Genomic DNA, 17,579 nt, shown 5'->3' on the forward strand with positions numbered 1-17,579 from the left:
ATATAAAATTTAATTTAAAAATAATAATAAAATGGTAAAGTATTAAAGTTGCAAAAGAAAGTAAAAATATTTGTAATAAAAGATTCAGGAAAACAAGACCTTAATTCATTAACATTTAAGAAGTGATTAAAAAGTAAGAATTGACATTTTAAATAATTAAGAATAAAAAGGGAGAAAGAAAGCTAATACCAGAGATACTAAAAGTTAAGAGGCCCCAATAATGAATTTATAAAGTTTTAATTATGAAAAACTAGATTACAATAAACCAGAAAATTGTGAGAGAATTTAAAATAAAACATAAGAGATATGAAGAGAATCATGAAATGACTAAATAATAAAAATGAGGAATTTCAAATCAAGAAGCTTGAGAGACTCAAAAGAAGATGGAAGATAAAATGTAGGGGGAATAATGAAAGAAAACTCAAAGCAAAACAAAACAAAAAAACAAAAAAAACTTTGAATACCGAAATATACTAAAGAAATGCAAAGATACTTTAATTTTGTTAGTTTCCTTTCTCTTTTAAATTGATGAAGAAACTCTTGATACAACTAAAACATCAGTACTGGAAACAGCCAAATGCAAGCAAGTACTTGCCTTAAGACTTCTTTAAGACTTTTCTTAAGACTTCTTTTTATTATTATTATTATACTTTAAGTTTTAGGGTACATGTGCACACTGTGCAGGTAAGTTACATATGTATACATGTGCCATGCTGGTGTGCTGCACCCATTAACTCGTCATTTAGCATTAGGTATATCTCTTAATGCTATCTCTCCCCCCTCCCCCCACCCCACAACAGTCCCCAGAGTATGATGTTCCCCTTCCTGTGTCCATGTGTTCTCATTGTTCAATTCCCACCTATGAGTGAGAATATGCAGTGTTTGGTTTTTTGTTCTTGTGATAGTTTACTGAGAATGATGATTTCCAATTTCATCCATGTCCCTACAAAGGACATGAACTCATCATTTTTTATGGCTGCATAGTATTCCATGGTGTATATGTGCCACATTTTCTTAATCCAGTCTATCATTGTTGGACATTTGGGTTGGTTCCAAGTCTTTGCTATTGTGAATAGAGCCACAATAAACATATGTGTGCATGTGTCTTTATAGCAGCATGATTTATAGTCCTTTGGGTATATACCCAGTAATGGGATGGCTGGGTCAAATGGTATTTCTAGTTCTAGATCCCTGAGGAATCGCCACACTGACTTCCACAATGGTTGAACTAGTTTACAGTCCCACCAACAGTGTAAAAGTGTTCCTATTTCTCCACATCCTCTCCAGCACTTGTTGTTTCCTGACTTTTTAATGATTGCCATTCTAACTGGTGTGAGATGGTATCTCATTGTGGTTTTGATTTGCATTTCTCTGATAGCCAGTGATGGTGAGCATTTTTTCATGTGTTTTTTGGCTGCATAAATGTCTTCTTTTGAGAAGTGTCTGTTCATGTCCTTCACCCACTTTTGGATGGGGTTGTTTGCTTTTTTCTTGTAAATTTGTTTGAGTTCATTATAGATTCTGGATATTAGCCCTTTGTCAGATGAGTAGGTTGTGAAAATTTTCTCCCATTCTGTAGGTTACCTGTTCACTCTGATGGTAGTTTCTTTTGCTGTGCAGAAGCTCTTGAGTTTAATTAGATCCCATTTGTCAATTTTGGCTTTTGTTGCCATTGCTTTTGGTGTTTTAGACATGAAGTCCTTGCCCATGCCTATGTCCTGAATGGTAATGCCTAGGTTTTCTTCTAGGATTTTTATGGTTTTAGGTCTAACGTTGAAGTCTTTAATCCATCTTGAATTAATTTTTGTATAAGGTGTAAGGAAGGGATCCAGTTTCAGCTTTCTACATGTGGCTAGCCAGTTTTCCTGGCACCATCTACTAAATAGGGAATCCTTTCCCCATTGCTTGTTTTTGTCAGGTTTCTCAAAGATCAGATAGTTGTAGATATGCGGTGTTATTTCTGAGGGCTCTGTTCTGTTCCATTGATCTATATCTCTGTTTTGGTACCAGTACCATGCTGTTTTGGTTACTGTAGCCTTGTAGTATAGTTTGAAGTCAGGTAGTGTGATGCCTCCAGCTTTGTTCTTTTGGCTTAGGATTGACTTGGTGATGCGGGCTCTTTTTTGGTTCCATACGAACTTTAAAGTAGTTTTTTCCAATTCTGTGAAGAAAGTCATTGGTAGCTTGATGGGGATGGCATTGAATCTATAAATTACCTTGGGCAGTATGGCCATTTTCACGATATTGATTCTTCCTACCCATGAGCCTGGAATGTTCTTCCATTTGCTTGTATCCTCTTTTATTTCACTGAGAAGTGGTTTGTATTTCTCCTTGAAGATGTCCTTCACATCTCTTGTAAGTTGGATTCCTAGGTATTTTATTCTCTTTGAAGCAATTGTGAATGGGAGTTCACTCATGATTTGGCTGTCTGTCTGTTATCGGTGTATAAGAATGCTTGTGATTTTTGTACATTGATTTTGTATCCCAAGACTTTGCTGAAGTTGCTTATCAGCTTAAGGAGATTTTGGGCTGAGACAATGGGGTTTTCTAGATATACAATCATGTCATCTGCAAACAGGGACAATTTGACTTCCTCTTTTCCTAATTGAATACCCTTTATTTCCTTCTCCTGCCTAATTGCCCTGGCCAGAACTTCCAACACTATGTTGAATAGGAGTGGTGAGAGAGGGCATCCCTGTCTTGTGCCAGTTTTCAAAGGGAATGCTTCCAGTTTTTGCCCATTCAGTATGATATTGGCTGTGGGTTTGTCATAGATAGCTCTTATTATTTTGAGATATGTCCCATCAATACCTAATTTATTGAGAGTTTTTAGCATGAAGAGTTGTTGAATTTTGTCAAAGGCCTTTTCTGCATCTATTGAGATAATCGTGGTTTTTGTCTTTGGTTCTGTTTATATACTGGATTACATTTATTGATTTGCGTATATTGAACCAGGCTTGCATCCCACGGATGAAGCCTACTTGATTGTGGTGGATAAGCTTTTTGATGTGCTGCTGGATTCAGTTTGCTAGTATTTTATTGAGGATTTTTGCATCAATGTTCATCAAGGATATTGGTCTAAAATTCTCTTTTTTGGTTGTGTCTCTGCCCGGCTTTGGTATCAGGATGATGCTGGCCTCATAAAATGAGTTAGGGAGGATTCCCTCTTTTTCTATTGATTGGAATAGTTTCAGAAGGAATGGTACCAGTTCCTCCTTGTACCTCTGGTAGAATTTGGCTGTGAATCCATCTGGTCCTGGACTTTTTTTGGTTGGTAAGCTATTGATTATTGCCACAATTTCAGCTCCTGTTATTGGTCTATTCAGAGATTCAACTTCTTCCTGGTTTAGTCTTGGGAGGGTGTATGTGTTGAGGAATTTATCCATTTCTTCTAGATTTTCTAGTTTATTTGCGTAGAGGTGTTTGTAGTATTCTCTGATGGTAGTTTGTATTTCTGTGGGATCGGTGGTGATATCCCCTTTATCATTTTTTATTACGTCTATTTGATTCTTCTCTCTTTTCTTCTTTATTAGTCTTGCTAGCGGTCTATCAATTTTGTTGATCCTTTCAAAAAACCAGCTCCTGGATTCATTAATTTTTTGAAGGGTTTTTTGTGTCCTATTTCCTTCAGTTCTCTTCTGATTTTAGTTATTTCTTGCCTTCTGCTAGCTTTTGAATGTGTTTGCTCTTGCTTTTCTAGTTCTTTTAATTGTGATGTTAGGGTGTCAATTTTGGATCTTTCCTGCTTTCTCTTGTGGGCTTAATCTCTGGGACACATTCAAAGCAGTGTGTAGAGGGAAATTTATAGCACTAAATGTTTTTCTGTGTTTTTATTTTTTTTCCATTAAATCAGTTATATGGTAGCATTTCATTGTTGTTTTAATTTGCATTTCCCAAATGACAAATGAATTGAACATGAACATGTTTTTATATGTTACTTGTCATCTGTACATCTTTTTTGATGAGATGTCTGGTCAGATATTTTGTCAATTTTTTAATTGGGTTGTTTATTTTTTCACTGATTACTTTGAATAATTTCGGATACCAATGCAGATACCAATCCCTTTATCAGATAACTTTAGTAAGTGTTTTCTTCCAGTCTGTGGCTTGTCTTTTTATTCTCTTAACGGTGTTTTTCACAGAGCAGACATTTTTAATTTTAGTAAAGTCCAACATATCAATTTTTCATTTTATAAATTATGAATTTGGTGATGTATCTAAAATGCATTACCAAACCCAAGATCAAATAAATATTTTTTCTCATGTTTTCTTCTAGAACGTTTATAGTTTTGCATTTGATATTTAGGTCTATGATGGATCTTGAGTTAATATTTGTGGAGGATGTAATGTCTGTGTCTAGATTAGTTTTCTAAGGTATGAAATTTTAATTGTTTCAGTACTATTTATTAAAAATACTGTCCTTTCTCCTTTGAATTGCCTTTCCACCTTTTTCAAAAATCAGTTTACTGTATTGGTGTGACCTAATTTCTAGCCTCTCAATTCTGTTCCTTTGATCTATGTACCCATTCTTTTGCCAACACCACATCATCTTTTTTACTTAATCTTTATATTAACTCTTGAAATCAGGTGCTATGAGTTCTCTATTCTTCAGTATTGTGTTGACTATTCTGGGTCCTTTGCCTTTTCATATAAACTTTAGAATGACCTTGATGATACCTACAAAATTGCTTGCTGAGATTTTGATTGGGATAACATTAAATGTATAGGTTGAATGGGAAAAAAAATCGACAGCTATAGCCTTTCAACTCATGTGCACATAAAATATCTGCATTTACTTAGATTTTATCCAGTTTCTTTTATCATTGTTTTGTAGTGTTTGTTTGTCCTTGTTTTTTTGCATAGGTTCTGTAAAAATTTTGGTTGTTTTATATCTAAGAAATTTTTGTGTGATATTGTAATTTTTAAAAATTTCTAATTACAATTGTTGGTATATAAAATAAGAATTGACTTTGTTTATGAATTTTGTATCCTTTCACCTTACTAAACTAACTTATTAGTTCTGGTATTTATTGGTTGTTGATTGTTTGTGGTGCTCTACATAAACAATCATGTCATCTGTGAAGAAAGGTAGTTTTATTTTTTTCTGTCCCGTATGTATATCTTAGTTTACTTTTTCTTGTCTTATAATACTAGCTAGTATTTCCAGTACAATATTGAATAGAAATGTTAACAAAGGATATCCTTACCTTTGTTCCTGATCTTCAGGGAAAAGCATCCAGTTTCTCACTATTAAGTATAATATTAGCATCAAGGTCTTTTGTAGATAGTTTTTATCAAGCTCCCTTCTATTCCTGGATTCTTCTGAGTTTTTATCATGATGATGTGTTGGATTCTTTCAAAGGTGTTTTCTGCATCAATTAATGTGATCACATGATTTTTCTTCTTTAACATGTTTTCCTAGTGGATCACATTGATTGATTTTTCAAATTGGAATACATTTCACTTGGTCATTGTGTACTATTCTTTTTATACATTATTAGATTTGATTTGCTGATACTTTGGTGAGAATTTTTGTGTCTATGATTATAAGAGATATTAGTCTCTAGTTAGCCTTTATTGTAATGTCTTTAGCTGGTTTTGATACTAAAGTAATGCTGGCTCATCAAATGAGTTATAAAGTGTTTTTTGGCTTCTGTTTCTGGAAAATATTGTGAATAATTGATATTATTTCTTGCTTAAATGTTCAGTAAAACTCACCATGAAACCATCTGGGTCTGGAGCTTTCTTTTTTGGAATATTATTATTAGTCTCATTTCTTTAAAATATACAGAGCTTATTCAGGTTATCTCTTTCTCTTTGTGTACATTTCAGTAGTTTGTGTCTTTCAAATAATTGGTCATTTCATTTAACTTGTAGGCATAAAGTTATTCTTAGTTTTTATTTATTATATTTTTATATTCATGGAATCAGTAGCAATGACCCCTCTTTCATTTCTGATATTGGTAATTTTTGTGTTCTTTGTTTATTGGTTAATCTGACTAGAAGCTTATTAATTTTGTTTATCTTTTCAAGGAACAAGCTATGGATTTTCTCTGTTGTTACCCTGTTTTTAAATTTAATTAATTTCTGCTCTAATTTTTATTATTTTTTCTTCTGTATAAATTATGCTTAAAATGTTCTTTTTTTAGTTTCCTAAGGTGAAAGATTATTACTGATCTCAGATATTTCTTCTTTTTTAATATATGCATGAAATGCTATAAACTTCACTCTAAGCAATGCTTTCACTTTACCCACACATTTTGATAATTTTTTATCTTTATTTAGTTCAATTTTAAAAGTCTTTTCTCTTGATACCTTTTCTTTATTCCATGAGTTATCTAGAAGTGTTTTTGTTCAATTTTAAAATAGTTGAAAATACTCCGAGTACCCTTTTTTTCTTGATTTCTAGTTTAATTCCATTGTGATCTGAGAAAATACTTTGTATGATTTCTAGTTTTTCAGAGTTTTAAAGGCGTCTTTCCTAGCATATAATGTGGTCTATCTTGGTGAATGTTCCATGCAAGTTTCAAAAAATTGTGTATTTTGTTGTAGTAGGATAAGTAGTCTATAAATGTTAATTAAATCAAGTTGATTAATAGTTATGTACAAGTTATCTATATCTTTACTTATTTTCTGCCTATTGAACCTATCAATTACCAACAAAGAGGTGTTGAGATTTCCAACTACTATAATCTCCAGTATAATAGTGGATTTGCTTTTTTTTTTTTTTCACTTAAGTTTTGTCTCATATAGTTTGATGATCTGTTTTCAGGAGCATGCAGATTTAGAATTTTTATGCAATCTTAGAGAACTTACTCCTTTATTACTGTATGATGACTCTCTTACTCTGAATAATTTTTCTTGTCCTGAAGTCTGCTTTGGCTAAAATTAATGTAGTTTATCTAGATATCTTTTAATTAGTGTTACCATGGTATATATGTTTCTTCATTGCTTTATTTTTAAACTATCTAAATATTTATATCTAAAATGGTTTTTTGTAGACAACTTATACTTGGGTCTCATTTTGTTATCCACTCTGATAATCTCTGTTTTTTCATTGTTATATTTAGATCATTCTTTTGGATCTTCAGAATTTTTAAGAACAGCCTAGTTCATCAAACTTTTTAAAAAGTGTTTTTCACTTTACCTTTGTATGAGCACTTAAAATACATATTTCCATTTCAAGAGGACAAAAATTATTCTACTATAACAGAAGCAAAAATATAATTCTCAATTCTGCAATTATAAAAGAGCTAAACTAATTCATAATTCAGTTATTTTTATGTTTACAATTGTGATTCTGAAATCAGTACTACTACTCTGCAGCTGCATTTTAAGCTTTCTACATTTAATTTAAACACACGCACATACTCTCAGTTGTGGGAGGTTTTACAAGTTATATTCCACGGACTTTTTCAAAGAGTTCTAAATGAGTCAGCCAGTCCACAAGACAGACATTAAAAAGTTAAAATAATGAGTAAAAAGGACTCTTATATAACATCCAAAGCATGCAAGATTCTGCAGCAAACTGGGAGTGCTTCAGGTTTGGCCTGCTATCTTCTTGAGAACTAATTTCATCTTAACAGTTTAAGAAAGTGGACATTTTAACACCATCAAGTGCATTTAGGTGATGTGTTTCTTTGTGTTAATTTGACTCCCCTGAATGACCTCGTTAGTGAACTAGTCACTCATAATTTGGTCACCAGGCAAATCAAGCCTGCAAGAAAGGAAGCCAATATTCAAAATACCATATCATCATCTGAACCCACTCAAATAATTTATTTTCAACATAAACATACATCTTCAATAATGAGATGTCTACTAGAGCAAGCTGCTCCAAGAGCAAGACAGCATCCCTTCTTTTAAGGCTTAGGTTTTGCCTAGAAGTTCCAATACGTGGAGTAGCCCATACTAACAGTCATTGCTCCTGCAACAAAGCCTCTGACTGCCCTGCACATGTGGATCAGGTGAAAGGACATTTTAGAATTTCTCCTGCTCTTCAATTTGTCGAATCCATATGCAACAATTGCTATAAAACCTGCCAGTCCAACGGGAGAAGAATAGTGCGTCTATAGCTTTTTGAATAAGTTTGGATCTGTGATCTTCAGCATATGATGAAAGGAAAACATCTGTGTCTGTTGACATAGTGATTGCTTGAAGGATCTCCCTAGAGCAAGAAAACTCTGCATAAGCCAACTGGCTTCTTCACCAAACTTTTGATCCCACAAACTTTTGAAGAGAAAAAATTATACAAGTATTTGTTTCTTTATCTATTCATTATCTCTCTATTTAAATGATTTGGAAGTCATATTTATATAATGATAACAAAATTATATACCATATACAAAAATAAATTTAGTAAGGACTAAATAAAGATTAAATAAAGAATTTTCATATATTAAATTATATATTTTATATTATAAAATATTTTTTCTCACTAAAATAATATTTTAGGTGTTGAAACCAATAGTTAATATCCTAAGTATTGAATTCAATAGTTTAAATGTATCTTTTGAAAATCATGAATTAATACTTTGTCTTACAGCAATTTGAAGATTTGAAAGTTTATCTAATAATTGTTGTAATGGATGCTACAGTTTAGAAAATATCTCATAGAGAAGCTTAGACACAAATGGAAATATTTTAAAAAAGAAATAATAAGCCACTGAAATTCTTCGGAAAATTGTTTAATAGAAAATTCTGTCCCACGTTTGTAAATATTCAGATGTGTAAATTTTAATTAATGACACTTTACATTACTTTCAGCAATACTGATAAAAATACTTTTACTATCCTTTTTCAAAATACCCTTTCCATTGCATGTGTTTTTCCCTTTTTGTTAACATGATATTTTTACCATGAAAGGACAGATTAAGTGTGTTTATAAATTTTAGAAATATCTGCAACGTAACATACTGCTAGAAGCTATTTTTTATTTTAGGAAAGGCCAGAAAATTTGGAATACTAATCATTTTGAGCAAAAGAAATTCATGACTCATATTTAAGCTCAATAATTTTTAAGTGCTTTGCCTCAAAATGAGTAGTTACCATTTCGTATGCTAACCATGAGCCAAGCAGTGCCCTGTGTTCTTTAAAAACTTTATCTCCTATTATTTCTTATGACGACCCTATCATTCCTCCATTTTACAAGTGAAGAAACTCAATTCAACATAGTAGTTAAGCTGTTTACCCAAAATCACCTAGAGAGTGTATTAGGTCAGATTTCACAGAAGACCCCCAAGAGGAGAATTTGTTTGTGCAAGTGATTTCTTAAGAAAGTGCTTTCAGGATTAATGAGTAAGAAAGTAGAGAAAGCAGAAAACATAGGGGAAGAAGCCAAGCAATGGTGCAATTTCAATTAAGTGTGAGCCTAAGTCCGATCAGGAGGGAATCTTCTGAGCATAAATTGCACAGTTTGTCCAACTTCAAGGCAGTAGATCTGGGCTTTTACCATCTGTCTCAGTGAGTGATGGCCATGCCACCCTAGGCAGATAAACTATCCAGCACCTCCAGTTTCCTACCAGTTCTCACAAGAGGCTCTAGTACCCCTCAAGGGTAGTCTTCTGAAGAAAAGGACACTGAAGCTGGAAGATATCTCTCAGAAAAATCTAAGAGAATCTGAGCGGAGCATTGTCAGTGTTTGTTACAGCTAGTAAATGGCATAACCCCCGTTAAATCTAAGGAGTATGACTTCAGACCCCATATTCTTAATCATTATACTAGGCTACTCGAGATAATCAGAAAATCTCTGGATAGAAAATAAGACTTCCATGGCCATCACCCAATTATGTACAAAACTGTAAATACCGTGGTTTCTTAAAAATAAAATTTGCCAAATTGGTGACATCTGTATCACTTCAGCTCTTCTGACTCCTTTTTATTTGTTATAATAATTTGCTCATGAATTACACATTGAATGAATTTTCCACATGATACTTTCCTTGTAAATTATCACCAGAATTATTTTTAAATTTCAGTCAAAGGAGAGGCCAAAATAACTGAGAGAATAGCTCTGTTTTTCAGTGTGTGTTTAGACGTAGCTATTCAGAAGTTGACTCTTTATGTCAAATGTGCATGTATGCTAATCTAACCAGTCTACCATTTTACATAAAAGATATTTCTACAAGCCACAGCGATGTTAATGTTGAAAAGAAAAGATGATCCTAAGGGCTCTTTGGCTATCTTTGACCTTGAAACCCGAAATGCTTTTTGCCATATTGTTTTGGGTCCACTCAGTGAATGACTAGCTGAATTACTGGGGTGCTACTTCATATTAAATTACTCAGACCTGTAACTTTGCATGGAGAGAAAGGAAAAAGGATGGATTTAGCATACAAGTTATCTCTTAATGGGAAGAAAGGGTCATCCCAAGGGAGATGGGTGGAGACTGAAGGACCTAAGTAAAGGATACATTCTCTTTGAGTTGTCAGGGTAAGTACAAGGTAGTGGGAGCTTTGACTTTCCCCCTTCAATACCAGGAATCACTTCTAAAGTGATTCCAACCATTCAGTACAATAATCAATGTGTATTTGCAGATTGTAAAGTGTAGATTTGAGAAAAGTGGGTGATAAAACACAAGTATACTTGCTTCATTCCAACTTCTCACCAGCTAAGTGGAAGAGAAATTATCTCATCAACAGGACCAAATTAGAAATTTCTGGTTGTCTTATCACTGAAAAATAATAATAGCTAATGTCTGTATGGTACTTACTGTGTACCAGTTACTTATTAGCTTATTGGCTTTATATATACGTATGTATGTAATTTATTTATATTACCTTCCCATTTTATTACTGAGGAAACTGAGACAAAAAGAGGTTAAATAATTTTTCCAAGCCTACGCAGCTTGGAAGAAATAAATCAGGAATGCACTCATTCTGTGGTGTTAACTAGATATATAATACCTTAGGTGAAACAAGAAAGCAGGAAGTTATTAGATTGATGCAAAAGTAACTGTGGTTTTTGCCATTACTTTGGCATAACCACAGTTACTTTTGCATCAACCTAACAGACTGGTAAGAAGTAAATAGTGGATAGCCTCATCTATCTTTATATAAATTTTTATTGTTTGAGGTGTGTGACAGATGAGCAGATAATATTCTTTATATTCTTATGTAACTAAAGTAATTCAAAATTTATTTTAAAAATTTCTCTTCATATGAAATATAAATTTTAAATAACACTGAAATTTGGGGGATAAAACTTGCAAATATAATAATCTTTTCACTAGGATGACCACTTAAATACATTTTTAAATATCAATTTTTTCAAACTTTTTGTGAGGGGGAACTCCAACTTGGAATAACAAGAGGAAAGAGGGTTCAAAATTGAAAGAGACTCAGTGCCTTCAACCTTTCATGGGCATGAAGAAGGTCGAGAAACCTATTCAGCTAAAAACACAGACCGTTCTTATTTTAAAAAGAGAAAGAAAGAAAGAAAAAAAGAGAGGATGACACAGAAAAGCAAAGCCAAGAGACCAGAGGGCAAAGAATCATTGCCAAGGAGAAGAACTGAGCACTAATCAAAGACGTGGTAACATGCACCTGGCTAGACTTTAGAAATACTACGGGCCACTAACTACAATGTGCCTCTTGTCTTCCTCCTCTTTTTTGAATAGGAATGTCTATTGCAGTTTCAGTATGTTTCCAAATTGTATGCAGGAGGCATGCAGAGAAGATAATCATCTCTTAACTTCTTAACTTCTCAGGTCTGCAAATCAAGATAAACTCTGCTGGAGGAGCTATACTTGAACGATCACCTTGAGGAGTCTCAAATACACCTGGGATGATTTAGATAATGAGACCTGGACTTCCAACATGAGCCAGTTATGGTAATAGGATGAGATTTTATTAACCTTGAGAGGGTAATGAGAGTATTTTGCATGAGGGAAAAAGAGTTGACAGTGATCGCCAGTTGAGAATCTTGAACATATTCCTTGCTAAACTCTTGCTGTTTCTGCACTCTGACCAGAGAAAAATTATACCATGATAAGAGATGTCAGACAATATGGCAAAAATGGAATTAGGGGGTTATCAGGTGCTTCAACAACTGTATGTATTCACTTGTGTGGGTTTACACACCATCAGTTTTCAACTTAAAATTTCCCCCAATTAAGATTGAATTAAATGGCTATGTAATGGTCTTCAACATGGTGATTATACATCTATTTTCCAATAATGCAGAAAGTTTTTTATTGAGAATAGATAACCTTCCACAAAATTTGTTCTTTCCTATGATGAAAGATATTTCCTAGCCACTTTTGCAACCAGGCAGAGCATTGTGATTCAGCTCTGGTCAATGAGTTTTGGATAAAAGTGATGCATCCCCTTCTGAAGTCTGGCACACAAAACCCCCCTGTAAATCTTCCAGCTGTCTCTGCCTTCATTATGCAGGCTGTCCTTGGCCAAGGACATCTAGAAAATTATGTGTTGAAGACAGCAGAATTTCCGTTAGTCTGAGTAATTCTGCTGGAATATCATACATTGCATTAATAAAATACCAAGTTATAGCATGTAACTAAAAATAGCAAAATTTTTGGATAGGATATTTGTATATGTTTGGTATGAATTAACATTTTCTTTAAAAATATATCAGCAGTTTTCCCTGGTTCAGGATGGTGATTTTCTATCTGATATTATTTTTTTCAACATTCCCTACTTATATGAAAATATAATAACCAAAAAACAGTAGCTTTACGAAGTCACAAGAGTGTCTATCAGATCTATCTCATTCTCTCCATCTTCATGATCATCAACCTAATCCAAGCTATAATCATTCATTGCCTGAACAACTACAAAGTTGCTTCTCATATCAGTTCTTGCCACCTTTCAATGTGTCCTCAAGTTTTAGTGAGGGTGATCTTTTCAATTTGATCATGGTTCCCATCACACCCATCATGGGCTTCCTATTGTTCTTGAGATAAAGTTTGTAATATGATAAAGTCTTGTGCAGCCCTGCCTTGTCTGACCCACGTCTACCATGGCAGCTTCATCACCCTTGCTCTCACTACTTTTGCTGAAACCATACCATGTTTATCTCAGTTCTGGAGTGCACTGTGCTCTTACCTTCACCAGAGACTTGTATCTCAGCTTGGAAATTATTTCCTTAGGGAAGGCTTAGCTAATTCCAAGATTGAATAACATTCCTTCATTTTATGTTATAGCATTGTGTTAATTTCTTTGATTCCATTTTTCTAACTTTGAACACTTAAAATATTGATTTTATTTAATCTTTAACCAGGTGTTACATTCTTGTGGTTTAACAAATATTTTTAAAATCCAGGGAAATAAATGTACAACATTAAGAGTAAACCCTAATGTAAATTATGGACTTTGGTTAATGCTAATGTGCCAGTGTAGATTCATCAGTAACGTATATGCCATTTTGATACAAGATATTGATAGTGAAGGAGATTGTGCATGTGTAAAATCATTGGGCATACGGGAACTCTGCACTTTCCATTCAATTTTTCTGTGAACCTAAAACTGCCCTAAAAAATAAAGTATATTAAAAACGATAGTGAAATATCTTCTCCATACTCCTCTCTTCTCTCTGCTGTCTTTTCAGTTGACTGCTCCACACACAGACCCCATTCCTGAGGAGTTGCATGAAAAGTTGTGAACTTAGGTAGAGGAATAAAAGCACTGCTACACCATAGCCCCAAATGGAGGGATCAGCTATCTCTCTTTCAGCTCTCTGGTTTGCTGCTGGTGCCACTCAGTGGCTTGAACCCCACAGGAAACTAGCAGTAAGAGAGCTCAGGATGCAGTGCATAGAGGTGGACATTCAGGAGCAGAAAACAGAGTAGAGAAAAACAAAGTGAATCAGATAGGGACCAACAAATATTTTTGTAAAGGACCAGATGGTAAATATTTGAGTCTTTGGGAGCCATATTGTTTCTATCACAAGCATTCAATTCTGCTTTGTTCCAATAAGCCTTTGTTTATGATATCAAGTAATTGATCAGATTTGACTTTCAAGCTGTAGTTTTTCAACTCCTGGATTAGAAGGAAAACAGAGGATATCTAGCTCATCAATACAAAGTGTGTTTCCTCCATCTTTAATGGCTCTATTATTTACCCAATTTCCCATTGATGTACCTTTATATTGTTTCTAATTTTTACCAGCACAAACAATGTAAAGTGAATAACCTTATACATTCATTTATTATGTGTGTGGAAATAACCATAAAGTTAATTTCAAGAAGTTGATTTCTTAGGACAAAGCATACGTGCATTTGTAATTATGATAGAGTACAAGGATGCCCTCCATAGGAGTGATAATAATTAAAATCCTGAACACAGTATATGAAAGTAGCTTTTCCCCTAGAGTCTTACCACATATAGTATAATCAAACATTTGGATTTTTGCCATTTTAATGAGAGAGGAAATGTGTGCCAGTGTAGTTGTAACTTGCATTGCTTGCATAATGAATGAAGTGGGGCATCCTTTATTTTTAAGAATGATTTTTATGTCTTTCCTGTGAACTGTGAATCGTATACGTTGTCCATTTCTCTCTTGGGTTTTTGGCCATTTTCTTCTCAGTTTCTCAATATTACAGATATTAGCCCTTTGTTACATAAGTTGTAATTTTTTTGCCATGTTAATTGCCTTTGATTTTCTATGGTATTTTTGACATGTAGAAATTTTCACTTAAAAATTAAAATACTTTATTTAAACATTGGTAGAATTTATTAATCTTTTCTCTTATAATATCTGGATTTTTTTAGTTTTAGTATGTCTTTTTAAAAAAGCATTTAAACATTTAATTCAATTGGATTATATTCTGGTGTACAATGCAAGTAATTGATCTGGAAAACTATCCACTTACCCTGACACCATTTATTGAGTGCTGATGTGGTTTGGCTCTGTGTCCTCACCCAAATCTTATCTCGAAATGTAATTCCCACGTGACAAGGGAGGGACCTGTAATCCCCACGTATGGAGGCTGGGAAGTAATTGGATTATGGTGGCAGTTTTCCCCATGCTGTTCTCATGATAGGAAGTGAGTTCTCATGAGATATGATGGTTTTATAAGTGTTTGACAGTTCCCCCTTCACACACACTTTCTCTCCTGCTGCCTTGTGAAGAAGGTGCTTGCTTCCCCTTCACCTCCCACCGTAATTGTAAGTTTCCTGAGGCCTTCCCAACCATGTGGCACTGAGTCAATTAAACCTCTTTCGTTTATAAATTACCCAGTCTTGGTCATCAGAGAAATGCAAATCAAAATCATACTGAGATACCATCTCACACCAGTTAGAATGGTGAGCATTAAAAAGTCAGGAAACAACAGGTGCTGGAGAGGATGTGGAGAAACAGGAATGCTTTTACACTGTTGGTGGGAGCGTAAACTAGTTCAACCATTGTGGAAGATGGTGTGGCAATTCCTCAAGGATCTAGAACTAGAAATACCACCTGACCCAGCAATCCCATTACTGGGTATATACCCAAAGGATTATAAATCATGCTACTATAAAGACACATGCACATGTATGTTTATTATGGCACTATTCACAATAGAAAAGTCTTGGAACCACCCCAAATGTCCATCAATGATAGACTGGATTAAGACATTGTGGCACATATACACCATGGAATATTATGCAACCATAAAAAAGGATAAGTTCATGTGCCTTGCAGGGACATGGATGAAGCTGGAAACCATCATTCTCAGCAAACTATCACAAGGACAGAAAACCAAACACCACATGTTCTCATTCATAGGTGGGAATTGAACAATGAGAGCACTTGGACGCAGGGCGGAGAACATCACACACTGGGGCCTATCAACGGTGGGGGACTGGGGGAGGGATAGCATTAGGAGAAATACCTAATGTAAATGATGAGTTGATGGGAGCAGCAAACAAACATGGCACATGTATACCTATGTAACAAACCTGCACGTTGTGCACATATACCCTAGAACTTAAAGTATAATAATAATTTTTTAAAAGACACTCTGAAAATAAATAAATAAATAAATTACCCAGTCTTGGGTATTTCTTTATATAAGTGTGAAAATTGACTAATACAGATGCTCTGTCTTTTCTCCAGTAATTTGAGAATCCACTCGTATGTTGCACTGAATTCTGGTATGTATTTGGGTTTATTTCTAAACTTTCTACTCTGGTACATAGGCCAGCTGTCTTTTTGTGTATGAATGTGATCAATAATATTGTTAGTCAATAATTTTTTTTACTGTTTGATTTTGTACTGTTAAATATACTTGTACACTTATTACTTGATTTGTTGGCTTTAAATTATATCACTTTACACACAAATATTACAAATGAGATATAGGCAAATTTATCATGTCCAACGTCTTTCCCTCTTTCCCTCCGTTTTTTTTAGTTGTTATAATTTCTAAATTTTCAGGCTATATAATGCTTATATTCTTTTCTGTCTCTCTAAATTTCACATTTAAAAAACATTTCTATCATTAAATAATTTATATCATCAACCTTTTTACTGATATTTTCAGTTATCTTTTATTTGGCTGATGAAGCCAAAAGATTAGAGAAAGACAGAAAAGCATAGATAATGAATCTAGAAATATAAAATGAATGCATCCAACACCATAATTGATGTAAGAATCTTGCATTTTAAACCGCAGAGGGAAGAAAGTGAAAACAGAAAGGGGCAAGTATATGGAGGGAGAGCAAATATCTGTGTATTGGAGATTCTGAGAAGAAGCAAGATATTTGGAGTAGTTGAATGAGAACACTGAATGGAGAGGTGGCTGATGTCAGAGAGGAAACTAACTGATTTTTACCATTCATAATTTCATAAGTGAAGAACCTTCTGAGCAATCACGGATCCAGGTCACGAACTATGACAATGAGAGTAATTGGCTGAAATGAAATTAAGGAGAAGGTCATTGAATACAAAGAGGTCAAGGAACTGAAAGGCCAGAATGTTGACAGAGTCACTGACACAGATTGAAGTAATTGAATGATTTAGGAAATGACGGAAATTGGGGTGATGAGAAAGACTGCGGGGAAGGTGCTCAAGACTTTGATTAAGAAATGGCTGGTGGCATGAGCATCAAAAAAAATAGGTTGTGTGTCACATGAAGATGGAGGAATAATTGTCTAGAACCCATCTTGAAGAAGAAAAAAATTGGCCTCTGTCTTAGTTAGTTCAGGCTGCTATAACAAATTCTCATAGACCAATGGCATAAGAACATTTATTTCCCATAACTCTTGAGGTTGGGCAATCCAGCATCAAGATGCCAGCAGACCCAGTGTCTGGTGAGGCCCCTCTTCTTAATTGCAGATGGCCATCATCTTGTTCTATCCTTACACAACAGACGGCAGAGAAAGGAAGCAAGCTCTCTCATGTCTCTACTTGTAAGTGCACTAATCCCATTCCACTTATAAATTCAATAATCCCATGAGAGTGGAGCCCTTGTGATCAAATCAACTCCCCAAAGCCTCACCTCCTAACACCATCACACTGGGGACTAGAATATCAACATAAGAATTTGGGGAGGACACAAACCTTCAGTCCATGAATAGTCTCTTCTTCATACCATGGGTGGTAAAAGAGCTGCTTTTTAGGAAAGAAGACAGCTTGGGTGA

At 34.3% G+C, this 17,579-nt stretch overlaps 1 pseudogene; it reads right to left on the minus strand.

Moving 5' to 3' along the window:
• Positions 1–7,862: 7,862 nt before the first annotated feature.
• Positions 7,863–8,160, minus strand: LOC129031948 (HIG1 domain family member 1A, mitochondrial-like; annotated as a pseudogene).
• Between the last annotated feature and the right edge of the window lie 9,419 nt (positions 8,161–17,579).

Source organism: Pongo pygmaeus, chromosome 11 (genome assembly GCF_028885625.2).
Source record: "Pongo pygmaeus isolate AG05252 chromosome 11, NHGRI_mPonPyg2-v2.0_pri, whole genome shotgun sequence".
NCBI lineage: Eukaryota > Metazoa > Chordata > Mammalia > Primates > Hominidae > Pongo > Pongo pygmaeus.